A 14,713-nucleotide genomic window follows, 5' to 3' on the forward strand; every position below is an offset into this window, starting at 1 on the left:
TTCCTTCAAACGATTAGCGCGTTCTAAGTGATCAGCACACAACATTTCTATCTTCCATAGCTCAGTTTCCAGTCTCTGAACTTAATTATTCGAATAAAAGTGCTCTAGCACAAGAATTTTAAATTCCGACCATATCATCTGAGTAACGATTTTCTAACTATAATTTTGTACCATCGTGTTCCATCACGATACAACATAATCTACCAACATATCTGTAGCGTATTTCACTACACAATGTTCTGGACTCTTACCAATATCCTTAACCATTTCGATCTTTTCTATCCACTCGCTAGTCTATTCCTCCCTTTACCATCAGTAAACTATTAATAATTTCCTTGACACAACCAACAGACATATCCCTCATACCGGATCTAATTCATTACGACTGCTATTTATGTTTAGTTTATAACTAATACTTGTAGTCATAATAGTATTCGGTGGAACAATATCACTCTTAGTAATAACACTAAGAATTGAAATATTCATAATCATGTGATTGCTCGATCTATAATTCTGCGATCACATTTGCATCAACACTAGCAGTGATCTGTGATACGACATTCGGTATCATCATCTGCTATCTTTGAGCAATCAACTGAATCATATCAATCTCCATCATTGGAGTTACTCTTTTTATGTCATTCTGCGTACTCATCCCGTACGCAGTAAGCAATACTAATCTCACCGTATAACTCGTTACCAGCTCAATCATAACAGCAGGTACACATACACACCAAATATTATCATACAAATTACACATACCAGTATCTAGTATATATATATGTCCCACAATATAATAACATACGGACTTAACCTGACGTCGGTTAACGTTTTAATATGTTTCATAACCCTTGTCACCAACTGACATATAGATCTTTCTTAACAAAGATTAATGTTTAATATGCTTGATTTCAATATCCTTCTACATGTCCGCATAACCGATACATGCTTACCGTGAGCACCAAACGATTACATACCACAGAGTTATAATATCTGTGTCTATTTGTATAACCGGCAGACACGGTATACCACCTACGAACGAATAACCAACTATGCTATAATGATTTCAACACCTCTTTGTGTATGGGTAATCATTCTATTCGAGTATACATGGGTATAGGCATCTAACGGATGTAAGGTTAACATAGGGAGTTGCAAGGTTCAAGGTAATCACGCAACATGGGTTGCCTTCAAATATTATTAATTACTATTATGGGGAACTCTATCGCTTGCTCAGTCAATGTCCTCCGGCGTTCTAGGTTCGCTAAAATCGGTAATTCTCGATCTGGAGATGGTATGACTCATATGTTTGGGAGTGAGAATACATATATATATTTCCATATATTATTTTTATCTGCTCATTTATTATAAAATTTATTTATTTATATATTTATTTATTTATTTATTTATTTTTAACGGAATAAGAATGGGTTCACGTACAAGTCCATCCGTACATGAGGGTCGTCGGTTCGGGTGAACATAGGGGGTTATTAGGATATACGGTACCGGTGTTGGTAGGGTAAGGGATTCATCAATTTTGGTTGGGAGTGACGGTTACTAGATTTTTCTGGTTAATGTCAAACGGGAAATCTAACTTGGTACTATCATAACTATGGCCCGATAAGTCAGACTCATTGTAACACCCCGTAACAGCAGCGGAAATGTACACGGGATGCAACAGACACATCTGATATCAACATCATTGTTTATAAAGAAAGCACCACTACATTAATTTAAACGTATTACATTGTTCTGAGTTTCATAACCATCTAAGCGTTATCACATAAGTGTTACCGATAGTACATTAACATATTTAATGCAAAATATAGATCTCTAGACTTCCACAAAATAGCACACAGCATCGAACACATATCACTCATTCCAATTTGAGTGTACCTAGAAAGCATGTAAGGAAAACGGGTCAACTACGAATAGTTGGTGAGTTTCACTAATTTAAATAAACCATAACAAATCATTATAATAATCATAAGTAAGCGATGTAATTATGCTGAGCCCACAAGTGAGAACTCTGTTAATCCCAAAACATATCGATTAACCTCCGGGAACTCTGTTACCCCAAATACTTCCAATAACCTCTGGGAACTCTGTTACCCCAGAAACACATTTAATAACCTCTGGGAACTCCGTTACCCCAGAAACACATTTAATAACCTCTGGGAACTCGGTTACCCCAGAACACATTTAATAACCTCTGGGAACTCGGTTACCCCAGAACACTGTTTCGGGCCTTACACTGTTAGCAACTCAGACAATTAACATCTTAATTCATTACCGTACGATTCCCGTACAATAAACATTATATAAATACGTTCATTTCCATGCGATCAGCATGTACTTAAACACTTTGATAAAAAACATGTTTTCCGCCCCGGGAAAATATTTAAAACAGTTCAGTAAAAGGGGGCTCGTGAAAACTCACCTTCTTGTGAGCAAAGATGTACTACGGTGCACGGCTACTGGTACAGATCTGTAATACGATCCCCAAATCGTTACTACACAATTTCTATCAATATAACTTAAATTCGTGTTAACCGGCACGTCCGGGAACACTGTTAACCCAGTACCGTACACGATCCGGGGACCATGTTAACCCCGAAATACTTTTCAGGACTTAGATTGTGATATTACTTAGAGTTCTTTAGTCAAAACTACCGATAGTTTGTTTTCTCGTTTTGCGTGCCTAGCACAGTTATTCGTCTTTATGTTTTCAAAAAAAATGAGTTTGACCACATACGTCCCGAAAATAGTCATTATTGATATTTTCATTAAAGTGGTGAAATTAGAGCTCGGTTAGACACCCCGTTTGGCCGCGGGGCCCGTTTCCGCCAATACACCGGAAACGGTTAAGTCGGGTAAAATTACCCCAAATCGCCCGAATTATTTTCGGATGATTTATTTTTACTTGATTACCTTAGTTTCATAAAAATCATCCATTTTTAAGGTTTTCAAACACCAGTCAGCTCGCTTAGGCGAACTTTGCCGGTTTACTCGTTTTAAGCTTTAAAAGTTTGTTTTTAAGTTCCATTTAGCACAAATAAATATCCGTTTAGTCTCGGACCTTGAAATTTTGTACAAACCATATTTTGACAGTAAGGAATTTTATAAAATTTTTCCAGAATAAATTTTTATATCTAAAATTTATTTAACCATTTTTAAACGTCATTTAAACACCAAATATGTCGAAAATACCAAACGTCCTGCGAAAAATCCCAAATTTTTCTGGGATGACTCCTGTCACCCAAATAGTTCCCTGTAATTATTCCAGAACCAAAAACTCATTTTTCATGCCATTTTTACCAAAACCGAGCTAGAAATCCCAAGAACTCGTTTTACCGAAAAGCCTACTTAGACTTTTCCAATGAACCTGAAATTTTGTGTGTGACTTTTATATGTTATAAAAAGCTTATCTTAAATTTTCCAGAATTTTTCATGATGTTTAGCTATTTTTCAGCATTTTTGGCCAAAACCGAGCATTAAATTCACCAAATATTCATCCTTTATCCAAAAATTACCAAAAATTCACAGATCTCATATTTTCATGTGTAGATCATCTCTGTGAAATTTCGTGGCCCAACTCTAAGTCTACCACAATCTGTCCAAATCACATAAACCATACGAAAAACCGAACTACCTTGTGTTTCTAGCGTTAGATCGCAAAGATCTTGGTTTCTAGCCTTTGCTAGCCACTAGATACAACACCTACAAGCACAACAACACCACACCAAGCAAGTTATACCCACAATCAAGCCATTTCTTTCATGGTTTCGATTAAAACATCAAAACAAAGATTTTGACCGTAAAAATTCGTTTTTGACTCTTTTAACTACTTTCTTGGACCAAGATCCTTTGTATAACTTGTATACATCACTTGATCCTCCAAGAATCGGTTTCATCTCGGGTTTTCACCCATTTTTCATTTGAAACCTCATTTTCTCAAGATTATGGAATCAAAACTATGAATCAAACATTATAACCGTGTTTTTACCTTACAATTCTTGTTAGAAATCAAGGGTTTTGGATGAATGTGTAAAGGGTTGAAAGGGTTTTGGAGTTGGAGAGTTAGAAAAAAGAAAAATGAAATGTGTATGTGTGTGCATAGGACCGATCGGTCCAAGTTAGGGTGTGGGGTGGGACCCACATCTTCATTCTTGGCCACAAACTTGGATTGTGTAATCCGGATAATGTTGTGGATAATCTGGTTCAGTTCGTTTTTCGGTTAAACACTTAATTCGGTTTAAAACGAAGCTAAAACGGTCGTTTTTCGGCTTAAAAATAAAATTTATATAAAACCGATTTAAAATCTTTAAAAACTTAAACCATGACATTTAATGACTTAACACATCGTATTGTCGGTAATTGTGCGTCTTTTTCGGCTTGATCGATCGTCTCTTGCTTGGTTTGATGCTAAAGGTTTCGTTTATCGTACCGACGTACTAATAAATCGAAATCCTTTTTCTGTGCTATAATTCACTTATCCCGAAGCTTTAATACTTCGTAAACATCACTAAACATTATATATTTCGTCTATAATGTAATTCCCGATTCGTTCGGGTTTCAATAACCGTTCATCGATTAATCGTAATTCCGATACGACTAGTTGTACATTTGAGTATAATTCGTACTGAGAATCTTATATACTCGTATAATCACATTATAATTCATATATTCGATATTAAATAACACGTAAATAGTATATTCCGGCTAGGGTATACCTGAATTTGACGGAATTGTTACATTCTCCCCCCGTTACAAAAATTTCGTCCTCGAAATTTTACGCATCAACTCTTTCCTTTTGCGGAAATAGGTGGGGGTATTTCTTCCGAAATTCGTCCTTTCGTTCCGATGTATATTCTGGGCCTCGTTGCGAGTTCCATCTAACTTTGACCAACGAGATCTTATTGTGTTTAAGTTATTTGATTTTCCCGTCTACTATTTCTATGGGCTCCTCTACAATGTTGAGCTTATCATTTATTTGGACACCCTCTAAAGGTAACACCGTTGTCTCATCCGACAGACACCTTTTCAAGTTTGACACGTGAAACACGTTGTGAACTGCACTCTGTTCATCAGGCAGTTCTAATCGGTATGCTACAAGACCGATTTTTGCAATAATGTCGAACGGTCCAATGTATCTAGGGGCTAACTTCCCCGCCTTTCCAAATCTGACTACTCCTTTCCAAGGTGATACTTTCAAATATACTTTATCACCTTTCTCAAATGATAACGGTTTTCTACGGGTATCGGCATAACACTTCTGTCGATCCCGTGCGGCCTTCAGATTGTTCTTAATTTCAAGAATTTTGCTAGTCGTTTCCTGGACCAGATCTGATCTAATAACCTATGTGTCGCCCACTTCAGTCCAGCAGAGTGGTGATCGGCACTTCCGACCATACAATGCTTCGTAAGGCGCTGCCTTTATACTGCTATGATAACTGTTATTATAGGAAAATTCAACGAGTGGGAGATGTTGATCCCAATTTCCCTTAAAATCCAGTACGCATGCACGAAGCAAATCCTCCAGTGTTTGTATAGTCCTCTCAGACTGACCGTCGGTTTGAGGGTGGTAAGCGGTGCTTAGATCAATACGCGTTCCCAACGCTTCTTGGACAGCTTTCCAAAGGTTGGAGGTGAAATGGCTATCCCGATCAGAGATGATCGAGATGGGTATCCCATGACGAGACACAATTTCATTTATATAAATCTGCGCAAGTCTCTCAGTGTTATAATTATTTCTAATCGGGATAAAATGTGCCGATTTGGTTAATCGATCCACGATTACCCAAATTGCATCATGTCCACGGGACGTCTTATGGAGATGTGTCACAAAATCCATCGTGATCTTCTCCCACTTCCATTCAGGAATCTCCGGTCGTTGTAACATTCCCGAGGGTTTCTGGTGCTCCGCCTTAACCCTCGCACACGTCGTACACTTGCCGACGTACGTGGCTATATCCTTTTTCATACCCGGCCACCAGTAGAACTCCTTCACATCCTGGTACATCTTATCCGAGCCCGGATGTATGGAATATTTCGATTTATGCGCTTCGTCCATGATTAATTCACGAAGGTCATGGAGGGTCGGGATCCAAATCCGATTTTTGAAATAGAGAATTTCGTCTACGCGCTGTTCGAAATTCTTCTCGTTACCGTAAAGTCCCTCTTTTTCCAATTGTTCCTCTTTCAACGCCTCGCGTTGAGCGACTCGAATCAAATCTGAAAGGTTCGACTGGACTATCATCCCCAGCGCTTGCACTCGCAATTGCTTAACCCGATCCTTCCTACTCAAGGCATCAGCTACGACGTTAGCCTTGCCGGGGTAATAACGGATGTCACAGTCATAGTCGCTTAATAATTCGACCCATCTTCGTTGTCTCATATTCAGTTCTTTCTGATCGAATATGTGTTGCAAACTTTTATGATCGGTGAAGATGGTGCACTTTGTACCGTAGAGATAATGTCTCCAGATTTTAAGTGCGAAGATAACTGCTCCCAGTTCTAAGTCATGAGTGGTGTAGTTTTTCTCGTGTACTTTTAACTGACGAGAAGCATAGGCTATAACCTTATTATTTTGCATCAACACGCATCCTAACCCTCTCCGGGATGCGTCACAATACACGACAAAACCATCGTCTCCATCGGGGAGACTTAAGATTGGCGCTTGGCACAATCTTTGTTTTAGCGTTTGAAACGCCGTTTCCTGCTCTTCACCCCATTCATACTTTCGATCCTTTTGGGTCAAAAGGGTTAAAGGTTGGGCGATGCTGGAAAAGTTCTCTATAAATCGACGATAGTATCCAGCTAAGCCCAAGAATTGGCGGATTTCCTTTGGCGATTTAGGCGCTTGCCAACTCTTAACTGCTTCAACCTTACTTGGATCAACGTGTATTCCTTGATGGTTTATGACGTGACCAAGGAATTGCACTTCTTGTAACCAGAAGTTACACTTGGAGAATTTTGCATAAAACTTCTCCTGATTTAGAAGTTCTAGAATTGATCTTAAATGTTGCTCGTGCTCTTCTTTATTCTTCGAGTATATCAAAATATCGTCAATAAACACGATGACGAATTTATCGAGGTAGGGTTTACAGACTCGATTCATGAGATCCATGAACACTGCTGGCGCATTTGTTAGCCCAAAAGGCATAACTAAGAACTCGTAATGACCGTAGCGAGTCCGGAATGCGGTTTTTGGGATATCCTCCTCCTGAATTCTAACCTGATGGTATCCCGATCTAAGATCTATTTTCGAGAAGTAGCTCGCACCTTGTAGTTGGTCGAACAGATCATCGATTCGGGGGAGAGGATACCTATTTTTGATTGTCAACTTGTTCAACTCCCTGTAATCAATGCACATTCTAAGGCTCCCGTCCTTCTTTTTCACGAATAGTAACGGTGCACCCCACGGGGAATAACTAGGACGAATAAATCCTTTAACCAACAATTCTTGCAACTGGTTGGATAATTCTTGCATCTCAGATGGTGCAAGTCGGTAAGGTGCCTTAGCAACAGGGCCAGCTTGAGGTAATAAGTCGATTCTGAATTCGACCTGTCGGGTTGGCGGTAATCCAGGAAGTTCCTCTGGGAAAACTTGTGGAAATTCGCGTACCATGGGAATATCGTCCACCCGTTTTTCCTCAGAATCAGTGGCCGTCAGGCTCGCTAGATACGCCACACATCCCTGACGTATATATTTTAACACCTTGAGGTGGGATATAAATGGTATCATGGTGCCGGATTTTACTCCTTGCACTAATACCTCCTCGTCATCCGACACCCGGATCTTGACGATTTTCTTTTCACAGTTTATTTCTACCCTGTTACGTGCTAACCAATCCATTCCCACTATCACGTCAAAACTACCCAATTCTACCGGTAACAAGTCAATCAGAAAGGATTGTTCGTTCAGAATAAAAGGGCAATTCCGAACTATCAGATTAACTATCATGGTTTTACCGTTAGCGACTTCTACGGTGTAAGGTTCTATGGTTTCACCAATAGGAAGGTTTGCTATCGACAGGAATCTAACGGAGACAAAACTTCTATCGGCGCCTGTATCAAATAATACAGAAGCGTAATGATCAGAGACGAGGAATGTACCTGTCACTACGCTGGGGTCCTGGCGTGCCTCGTTCGCCCCCATCACGAATGCTCGGCCTCGCGCCGGATTGGACGACGATGCCTGACCCGAGGGTTGCCTCCCGTTTCCTCCCTGGTTCAGTTTCGGACAGTGTCTTTTGAAGTGATCCGTGCTGCCGCATTCATAGCAAGCACGGCTGGTGGTCACCATTTGGTTTTCTTGCGGGTTCTGCTGTCGGGCTGGTTGGGTCTTAAATGGCTGCGCACGGATAGGTTGCGGTTGTCGGTTCAGGTTGTTCAGATTTGTCTTACAATTTGGTGCGTAGTGTCCAATCCTGCCACACCGGTGGCACACCACCTCTTTGCACACGCCACCATGGTGGTAACCACATTTCCCACACTTAGGAAACGTTCCCTTCTGCGGTTCTTGCCTTCCGCCCGAACTAGTCATGGCGTAGTTCTGGGCAGTGGGTCTAGCACGTTTACCTTGCTGCTTTTCCTGGGTCCTATGGTCATGTGAACTCCGCTTCCCCCCAGCGGACTCTCCTGCCACCTTCAGTGACCCGCTTCTTACGAAATCATACGTGACGATACCAGCTTGCGTCACCGCACCCTCATACGTCTGGTGTCCCCCAGAATTGACTATACTCCTTACAACTGGAGTTAGCCCCCAAATATAACGCTCCATCCTCTTCGACTCTGGGGTGACCAACCATGGTACCAATCGCGACAACTCATTAAACCGGTTCGTATAACCCAAATGGTCTGCCCCCTGCATTTCCAGGTTCCACAATTCATTTTCTAATTTTTGCAATTCGTTTTTCGGGCAGAAATGTTCCAGTACAAGAGCCTTGAGCTCCGTCCAGGTCATGCGGTTTGTCGCCGCCTGGCCCCGGGTCTGCACTATCGTGTTCCACCATGTCAAGGCATGGTCCGTGAATGTGCAGGCAGCATACTTAACAACACAATCCTCGGGGCAGTTGCTGATATTCACCACGGATTCTATTTTCTCGATCCATTTAACTAATCCATTTGGTCCTTCAGACCCGCTAAACTCTAGAGGTTTGCACAACATAAAGTCCTTGATCGAACATCCCCTGGATGCACGAATCGGTTCAGTACGGTTCGTCTCTACCGTAGGTATAGGGCCATTACTGTCTGTAACGACCACCCTAGGCGGTGCGTCATTACTCGGAATCGTGTTATCATTCTGCGGAGGATTAACATTTTGTTCCCCGTCATTATTGGTGGTCGTTTGATTGCTCGGAGGGGTTGGATTGGCCGAATTGTTAATACTGGCGGCGATGCGCGATACTATATCCGGTATCGCCGCCTCTAACTGTTGAGCAATCAAACGACTCACGTCCACTTCCGACAATTGGGCTGAACGTTTTGGTGCCATTCTACACAACATCAAGAAAATATATATAATCAATACAAGTTCCAATCATAAAACACAACAAACATTCCATTCATTAATAAACGTTAGTACATATTACACAAACATCCGTTCATATTACTTTCCTGTCACTATTACATTAGATAAGTTTTCCTACATAGGGCCTATGTCGGCATCATCTCGACATAACCCGCAATGGGTCAGTGCTTGAATGATACCCAAAAGTATCTATACTGATATACCCCAAAAGAGACCCCCCCTAAGGGCCAGTGGTTGTATTATAACTAAACAAGATTCACTCCATGTTAGCATCACCACTAACTGCTTACACAGAGTATCAAAAAAAAAAAAACGGTCCCTGTCTATTCCCAACCCAACACAACTAAACACGGTGGTAAACCAACCACACCAACACCGCCGCCATCCCCACAATCACTGCCATTAAACCCCGGATCCGTGTTTCCATCCGGTCAATCAACCCCAGGGAGTAGGCGTCCTCCCTCCTCAGCTGCGCGATCGCATGCTGGCTGTCCAGTATGCAATCCACCAAGAGGTTCTTCCTCTGAATGCCCACCGTCAAGGCGGTGGTGTGCTCATTCATCCGCTCGGTGAGCACCCGGAGCCACGTCGCCTCGGTGGAGGGACGCTCATCCCTCACTGGCCTGGGGGTACCCCACACAGGTGGCGGCACTGGCCCGGGCTGGGGGCGGGAGGACTCGCCTCTGTGGTAAGTGGATCTGGGTGGGGTAAAGGTAGGTGGAACATACGGGACACTGATCCGCGCCGTGAGGCGGGGACCGGGTCTGGGAGTGGTGAGGGTGACCTGAGGTGCGGGTGGGGTGGGTGACCTGGTAACCCAAGCAGGGGAGGACAAGCTAGCACTCCTAAGGCTAGTCTCAGAAGGCTCGGTGCTGGAAGCTAAGCGTACACTCCTAGAGTCCCCGGAACTGGCCTCCTCCGGGTCCTCCTCTACAGATAAACTTCGTGATCTTGACATGCTTACCTGTTCACAAGTTAGCAAACATATAGTCCTTTTCATAATGTAAATCCTAATTAAATTAATATACACACATTTATACCACCTTGTCACATAAAATATTATCATATACTTACACATATGTTGCCGATTTTACCTATTAAAGTCCCCCGTGACTTCCCCTGAATTCTCTCGTGCGGACAAGTCTGTTATTATGTTCCGAACCATAATAACTCACTTGTCCATCCAAGTTCATCCAGACCTCGCCACAATACTTTATTAGTTGATATTTAGATCCTATAACACTTGAGCTACTGGTTATATTTTAGGTATCTTTTAAAGACGTCCTAATTCTTTATAACCAATGGCTCTGATACCAAGTTCTGTAACACCCCGTAACCGCAGCGGAAACGTACACGGGATGCAACAGACACATCTGATATCAACAGCATTGTTTATAAAGAAAGCACCACTACATTAATTTAAACGTATTACATTGTTCTGAGTTTCATAACCATCTAAGCGTTATCACATAAGTGTTACCGATAGTACATTAACATATTTAATGCAAAATATAGATCTCTAGACTTCCACAAAATAGCACACAGCATCGAACACATATCACTCATTCCAATTTGAGTGTACCTAGAAAGCATGTAAGGAAAACGGGTCAACTACGAATAGTTGGTGAGTTTCACTAATTTAAATAAACCATAACAAATCATTATAATAATCATAAATAAGCGATGTATTTATGCTGAGCCCACAAGTGAGAACTCTGTTAATCCCAAAACATATCGATTAACCTCCGGGAACTCTGTTACCCCAGAATACTTCCAATAACCTCTGGGAACTCTGTTACCCCAGAAACACATTTAATAACCTCTGGGAACTCCGTTACCCCTGAAAAACATTTAATAACCTCTGGGAACTCGGTTACCCCAGAACACATTTAATAACCTCTGGGAACTCGGTTACCCCAGAACACTGTTTCGGGCCTTACACTGTTAGCAACTCAGACAATTAACATCTTAATTCATTACCGTACGATTCCCGTACAATAAACATTATATAAATACGTTCATTTCCATGCGATCAGCATGTACTTAAACACTTTGATAAAAAACATGCTTTCCGCCCCGGGAAAATATTTAAAACAGTTCAGTAAAAGGGGGCTCGTGAAAACTCACCTTCTTGTGAGCAAAGATGTACTACGGTTCACGGCTACTGGTACAGATCTGTAATACGATCCCCAAATCGTTACTACACAATTTCTATCAATATAACTTAAATTCGTGTTAACCGGTACGTCCGGGGACACTGTTAACCCAGTACCGTACACGATCTAGGGACCATGTTAACCCCGAAATACTTTTCAGGACTTAGATTGTGATATTACTTAGAGTTCTTTAGTCAAAACTACCGATAGTTTGTTTTCTCGTTTTGCGTGCCTAGCACGATTATTCGTCTTTATGTTTTCAAAAAAATGAGTTTGACCACATACGTCCCGAAAATAGTCATTATTGATATTTTCATTAAAGTGGTGAAATTAGAGCTCGGTTAGACACCCCGTTTGGCCGCGGGGCCCGTTTCCGCCTTTAATACACCGGAAACGGTTAAGTCGGGTAAAATTACCCCAAATCGTCCGAATTATTTTCGCATGATTTATTTTTACTTGATTACCTTAGTTTCATAAAAATCATCCATTTTTAAGGTTTTCAAACACCAGTCAGCTCGCTTAGGCGAACTTTGCCGGTTTACTCGTTTTAAGCTTTAAAAGTTTGTTTTTAAGTTCCATTTAGCACAAATAAATATCCGTTTAGTCTCGGACCTTGAAATTTTGTACAAACCATATTTTGACATTAAGGAATTTTATAAAATTTTTCCAGAATAAATTTTTATATCTAAAATTTATTTAACCATTTTTAAACGTCATTTAAGCACCAAATATGTCGAAAATACCAAACGTCCTGCGAAAAATCCCAAATTTTTCTGGGATGACTCCAGTCACCCAAATAGTTCCCTGTAATTATTCCAGAACCAAAAACTCATTTTTCATGCCATTTTTACCAAAACCGAGCTAGAAATCCCAAGAACTTGTTTTACCGAAAAGCCTACTTAGACTTCTCCACTGAACCTGAAATTTTGTGTGTGACTTTTATATGTTATAAAAAGCTTATCTTAAATTTTCCAGAATTTTTCATGATGTTTAGCTATTTTTCAGCATTTTTGGCCAAAACCGAGCATTAAATTCACCAAATATTCATCCTTTATCCAAAAATTACCAAAAATTCACAGATCTCATATTTTCATGTGTAGATCATATCTGTGAAATTTCGTGACCCAACTCTAAGTCTACCACAATCTGTCCAAATCACATAAACCATACGAAAAACCGAACTACCTTGTGTTTCTAGCGTTAGATCGCAAAGATCTTGGTTTCTAGCCTTTGCTAGCCACTAGATACAACACCTACAAGCACAACAACACCACACCAAGCAAGTTATACCCACAATCAAGCCATTTCTTTCATGGTTTCGATTAAAACATCAAAACAAAGATTTTGACCGTAAAAATTCGTTTTTGACTCTTTTAACTACTTTCTTGGACCAAGATCCTTTGTATAACTTGTATACATCACTTGATCCTCCAAGAATCGGTTTCATCTCGGGTTTTCACCCATTTTTCATTTGAAACCTCATTTTCTCAAGATTATGGAATCAAAACTATGAATCAAACATTATAACCGTGTTTTTACCTTACAATTCTTGTTAGAAATCAAGGGTTTTGGATGAATGTGTAAAGGGTTGAAAGGGTTTTGGAGTTGGAGAGTTAGAAAAAAGAAAAATGAAATGTGTATGTGTGTGCATAGGACCGATCGGTCCAAGTTAGGGTGTGGGGTGGGACCCACATCTTCATTCTTGGCCACAAACTTGGATTGTGTAATCCGGATAATGTTGTGGATAATCTGGTTCAGCTCGTTTTTCGGTTAAACACTTAATTCGGTTTAAAACGAGGCCAAAACGGTCGTTTTTCGGCTTAAAAATAAAATTTATATAAAACCGATTTAAAATCTTTAAAAACTTAAACCATGACATTTAATGACTTAACACATCGTATTGTCGGTAATTGTGCGTCTTTTTCGGCTTGATCGATCGTCTCTTGCTTGGTTTGATGCTAAAGGTTTCGTTTATCGTACCGACGTACTAATAAATCGAAATCCTTTTTCTGTGCTATAATTCACTTATCCCGAAGCTTTAATACTTCGTAAACATCACTAAACATTATATATTTCGTCTATAATGTAATTCCCGATTCGTTCGGGTTTCAATAACCGTTCATCGATTAATCGTAATTCCGATACGACTAGTTGTACATTTGAGTATAATTCGTACTGAGAATCTTATATACTCGTATAATCACATTATAATTCATATATTCGATATTAAATAACACGTAAATAGTATATTCCGGCTAGGGTATACCTGAATTTGCCGGAATTGTTACACTCATTATCATCAACCGATGCTCTAGAAATCTCAGCATCCTCAGTACTTTTATTATTTCATCCCCCGGTTCCCTATCCGGGTCCTATTTCTCAATACATGTACCCACAAGATATGTACATATATATATATACATACACATTAGCACGTATAAATAATATTATTTACTTTACACATATGTTGCAATTTTTACCTATTAATGTACCCAGTGACTTCCCCTGAATTCCCTCGTGCAGACAAGTCTGTTATTATGTTCCGGACCATAATAACTCACTTGTCCATTCAAGTTCATCCAGATCCCGTCACTATGTATTATTAGTCGATATTCAGATCCTATAATACTTGAGCTACTGGTTATATTTTAGGTATCTTTTAAAGACATCCTAATTCTTTTATAACCAATGGCTCTGATACCAAGTTCTGTAACACCCCGCAACCGCAGCGGAAACGTAAACGGGGTGCGACAGACTCGTATGATATCAACCACATTGTTTATAAAGAAAACTGAATACATTAATATACTTCAAATTACATTATCTTGTATTTCATTACCGTCTAGGTGATACACGCATCATACAATACGATACACAATTCTATTTGTTATAATGTATCCTAACATCCTGCACGCAAATCTTACACACATTAAGCACTTAGCACGTAAGCAATCACTTCATCTTAATTGTATCTGAAAAGCATGTGAGAAAACGGGTCAACTACGAATAGTTGGTGAGTTTC

This window comes from Bidens hawaiensis, unplaced genomic scaffold, assembly GCF_021521415.1.
Source record: "Bidens hawaiensis isolate Kalapana, Puna unplaced genomic scaffold, B.hawaiensis_p1.1 tig00038078_1, whole genome shotgun sequence".
Lineage (NCBI taxonomy): Eukaryota > Viridiplantae > Streptophyta > Magnoliopsida > Asterales > Asteraceae > Bidens > Bidens hawaiensis.